The sequence below is a fragment of the Lampris incognitus genome, chromosome 10 (assembly GCF_029633865.1).
Source record: "Lampris incognitus isolate fLamInc1 chromosome 10, fLamInc1.hap2, whole genome shotgun sequence".
NCBI classification, from domain to species: Eukaryota; Metazoa; Chordata; class Actinopteri; order Lampriformes; family Lampridae; genus Lampris; species Lampris incognitus.
The window spans coordinates 1,973,661-1,978,660 of record NC_079220.1 but is presented as its reverse complement, the minus strand read 5'-3'; the positions used below and the strand labels follow the sequence as shown (position 1 = coordinate 1,978,660).

The following is a 5,000-nucleotide window of genomic DNA, read 5'->3' as shown; positions in this document are numbered from 1 at the left end:
GGGTAGGGGTCATTCTGAAGGAAGAGTATGTCAAGAGCGTGCTGGAGGTGAAGAGAGTGTCAGACAGAGTGATGAGTATGAAGCTGGAAATTGAAGGTTTATTGCTGAATGTTATCAGCTCATATGCCCCGCAAGTTGGGTGTGAGATGGATGAAAAAGAAGAATTCTGGAGTGAGTTGGACGACATGGTGGAGAGGGGTACCCAAGGAGGAGAGAGTGGTGATTGGAGCGGACTTCAATGGACATGTTGGTGAAGGGAACAGAGGTGATGAGGAGGTGATGGGAAGGTATGGAGTCAAGAAGAAAAATGTGGAAGGACAGATGGTGGTGGATTTTGTGAAAAGGATGGAAATGGCTGTGGTGAATACATATTTCAAGAAGAGGGAGGAACACAGGGTGACGTACAAGAGTGGAGGAAAGCGCACACAGGTGGACTATATCTTATGTAGAAGGCGCCATCTAAAAGGGATTGGAGACTGCAAGGTGGTGACAGGGGAGAACGTAGCCAGGCAGCATCGGATGGTGGTCTGTAGGATGACTTTGGAGACCAAGAAGAGGAAGCGAGTGATGACACAGCCGAAGATCAAATGGTGGAAGTTGAAGAAGGAAGGCTGTTGTGTGGAGTTCAGGCAGGAGTTAAGACAGGCACTGGGTGGTAGTGAAGAGTTGCCAGATGGCTGGAAAACCACTGCAGAAATAGTGAGGGAGACAGCTAGGAAGGTACTTGGTGTGTCATCAGGACAGAGGAAGGAAGACAAGGAGACTTGGTGGTGGAATGAGGAAGGACAGCAAAGTATACAGAGGAAGAGGTTGGCAAAGAAGAAGTGGGATAGTCAGAGAGATGAAGAAAGTAGACAGGAGTACAAGGAGATGCAGCGTAAAGCAAAGAGAGAGGTGGCAAAGGCAAAGGAAAAGGCGTATGGTGAGTTGTATGACAGGTTAGACACTAAGGAAGGAGAAAAGGACTTGTACCGATTGGCTAGACAGAGGGACCAAGCTGCAAAGGATGTGCAGCAGGTTAGGACGATCAAGGATAGAGATGGAAATGTGCTGACAAGCGAGGGGAGTGTGCTGAGAAGGTGGAAGGAGGACTTTGAGGGGCTGATGAATGAAGAAGATGAGAGAGAGAGAGAAGGTTGGATGATGTGGGGAGAGTGAATCAGGAAGTTCAGCGGATTAGCAAGGAGGAAGGGAGGGCAGCTATGAAGAGGATGAAGAGTGGAAAGGCAGTTGGTCCTGATGACATACCTTTGGAGGCATGGAGGTGTTTAGGAGAGATGGCAGTGGAGTTTTTAACTAGATTGTTTAACACAATCCTGGAAAGTGAGAGGATGCCTGAGGAGTGGAGAAGAAGCATACTGGTACCGATTTTCAAGAACAAGGGTGATGAGCAGAACTGTAACAACTACAGAGGTATAAAGTTGATCAGCCACAGCATGAAGATATGGGAAAGAGTAGTAGAAGCTAGGTTAAGAGGAGGAGAGGTGATGATCAGCAGCAGCAGTATGGTTTCATGCCAGGAAAGAGCACCACAGATGCGATGTTTGCTTTGAGAATGTTGATGGAGAAGTATAGAGGAGGTCAGGAGGAGTTGCATTGTGTCTTTGTAGATTTAGAGAAAGCATATGACAGAGTGCCGAGAGAGGAGGTGTGGTATTGTATGAGGAAGTCGGGAGTGGCAGAGAAGTATGTAGGAGTGGTGCAGGATACGTATGAGGGCAGTGTGACAGTGGTGAGGTGGGTGGTTGGAATGACAGATGGGTTCAAGGTGGAGGTGGGATTACATCAAGGATCGGCTCTGAGCCCTTTCTTGTTTGCAATGGTGATGGACAGGTTGACGGACAAGATCAGGCAGGAGTCTCCATGGACGATGATGTTCGTGGATGACATTGTGATGTGTAGTGAGAGTAGGGTGCAGGTGGAGGAGAACCTGGAGAGGTGGAGGTATGCACTGGAGAGAAGAGGAATGAAAGTCAGTAGGAGCCAGACGGAATACCTATGTGTGAATGAGAGGGAGGACAGTGGGATGGTGAGGATGCAAGGAGTGGAGGTGATGAAGGTGTATGAGTTTAAATACTTGGGGTCAACTGTCCAAAGTAACGGGGAGTGCAGGAGAGAGGTGAAGAAGAGAGTGCAGGCAGGGTGGAGAGGGTGGAGAAGAGTGTCAGGAGTGATGTGTGACAGAAGGGTACCAGCAAGAGTTAAAGGGAAGGTTTACAAGATGGTAGTGAGACCAGCTATGTTATATGGTTTGGAGACAGTGGTGCTGATGAAAAGACAGGAGGTGGAGCTGGAGGTGGCAGAGATGAAGATGATAAGATTTTCACTGGGAGTGATGAAGAAGGACAGGATTAGGAACGAGTATATTAGAGGGACAGCTCAGGTTGGACGGTTTGGAGACAAAGCAAGAGAGACAAGATGGAGATGGCTTGGACATGTGTGGAGGAGAGATGCTGGGTATACTGGGAGAAGGATGCTGAATATGGAGCTGCCAGGGAAGAGGAGAAGAGGAAGGCCAAAGAGGAGGTTTATGGATGTGGTGAGGGAGGACATGCAGGTGGCTGGTGTGACAGAGGAAGATGCAGAGGACAGGAAGAGATGGAAACGGATGATCGGCTGTGGCGCCCCCTAACGGGAGCAGCTGAAAGTAGTAGTAGTAGTAGTAGTAGATTTGTTATTGGTGTTATTGGGGGTTTGTGCTCTGGGAACGAGTCAGTGATCCTCACACACACCAGATGAGCTGTGATAACATGACTGATGATGCATCACTTTCATGCATGAATTATGACAACCTCACTCAGCATTTTTCTCTTCATGTTTTTTTCCCCTTTATGTATGAAAAAAAATGTTATCTTCATTTTTTAAACATGTGTTTCAAGGAGTTTTTCCACTTGTCGATTCAGGGGGACAGCATGCGTTTCAGTTTTCAAAGTTTTCAACTGAAGAAATATGTATTTAACAAACCAATGAATAAAATGATATATTATGTGAAAACTACAAAATGATTTTTCTTTATTACTGTTACACTAATGAGTTCACATATTCTGACATATTCTTATACTCACTGCAATGCAAAAACGTTGAGCCTTGCTCCTAACTCCTCAGCCTCTCGCCTCTCTTTCTACTCCTTGCTCCTGTCTCCTCCCTCCTCATTCAGCTCCTCGCTCCTTTCTCCTCCCTCCCTCCTCATTCACCTCCTCGCTCTTGACTCCTCGCCCCCCCCACCCTCCCCCTGTTTGACTGTATATTTTTTCAATGAACATGTTCAATAAAAAAATAACAGAAAACTATTGTCCATGGCTCTCCAAACACCCTCTTTCAGACGTAAATCAGCAGTATAGTAGCTTCAGTTTTACTGACTGGTACATCTGTTCACCAAGTCTATCGTCTATGAAAACTGGCAAAGCACCCAGGGCACAAAGCCACAAGGCCCTGGATGCAGATGTACTTGGTTTTTCATGTGCATGCAGCATTATGGCATCTGCATGTTTTGCTCGGGTGAGCTGGGGCTAGTGGTTTCCAGGGCCAAACCTGATCTCAGGGGGTGTCCCTCGCTTCAGAGGAGGTGGAATGGCACTGGCTCTTCCTCTTGTGTGTGTCTGGATGGAGCCTGCATTTATTAGTGCACAGGCTACAGATGCCTTGAAATGCAGAAGATCCTTCTTTTCCAATCCAGATGTTCTGTACAGGTGCCAGGCATTCACAGTGGTCATGTCCAAGAGGTGAATATATTGGGGATATATTGCAACACATTGATCCATGTTTCCCATATGCTGGTTGTACAGCTTCATGGAAAGTGGCCTTTGGGTGTTGGGGATATTTTTTTCTGTCTTGCTCCATCTTTGGGCCACATCTAATTGGGACTGGCCAGCACAGGAAGAGGCCATGTGGATCACTGAACTATCAAACCAATGTGTGGCAGTTAAGTTTTCAGCATTGCTGACAACAGAGCAAGCTCCTCTTCCTTCTTTGTTGAGCTGCTCTTCACTCTTCAGTTTCAGTTGTGCACCCTGGAGCCTGTTGATTCTGCATGTGCCAGTGCCACAGATGCCCTGTTGTTGCAATGCCTGAATGAGTGGAATGGTGCAAAAGACGTTGTCAAAAAGCACCTTGTGATTCTTCTGCTGTATGTCATCACAGAGGCACATGACTACGTTTGCAGCCATTCCCAATTGACTGACCTGACCACGCCCAGCTACACCCTGGTACATTTCAAATCTGTACATGTATCCAGAGGTCCCTGCTCTCACCCCAAGGTTTGGGTTGTTTTTTTTTTTTAGATATGCTGTTTAAGAGACAAGTGGCACTCGAAGGGAATCCTCTGCTCACTAATCGACTGGAATTCTTCAGGATCGACTGCTGAATGGAAGTTTTTCTCGAGTGCATCTAACACTGGTCTGATCTTGAAGAGCTTATCAGCATTTCCTGGCTCCTCTGAGCAATTGTCAACAAAGTGAAAGTATCTCAGAATCTGCTCAAATCTGTTAACTGGTATGTCATTTGCTATCAAATCAAGAAGAGCCCCTTCCTCTGATGACCAGTACATTCTTGATCTTGGGTGTGTGAGGTATGACATGGCCAAACTAATTCCTAGAAATTTCATCATTTCCTCTTTTTGTCAAGGCCACATTTTCTTTTCCTTTTTGGAGTGCATACAGGTTTGTATTGTATACTGTTTCATTTATCAGAGCTTCAGGAAATAGATGCATAACGAAATCTATTGGTTCTGTTCCATCAAAATGTACTTTCCACTCTCTGAAAAAAGGAGGCAAGTCTCCCTCAAACTGGCTGTCTTTGGTTTTCCAGAGAATTCTGCTTTTTTTCTGTCCTTGAGCTTTATCGTGTGACACATCCTCAGCATCCCCATGCTCCACTGTCACTACCGCTAGCATTTGTTAATCCTTCTTTTTCTGGCAGCCATTCATCATCACTGCCACTAGCATCATCCTCGCTTGACTCAGATGGTACTTGCTCCACTATCCTGTAGGCCTTTCTATCAC

The 5,000-nt window shown here is 46.3% G+C and overlaps 1 protein-coding gene across 1 annotated transcript in view; it reads right to left on the bottom strand.

The window, feature by feature from the left end:
* The window catches only part of LOC130119145 (ABI gene family member 3-like), a 28,116-nt gene that overhangs the window by 22,768 nt on the left and 348 nt on the right, over nucleotides 1-5,000 (bottom strand). The gene's annotated exons all lie outside the window — the stretch shown is intronic.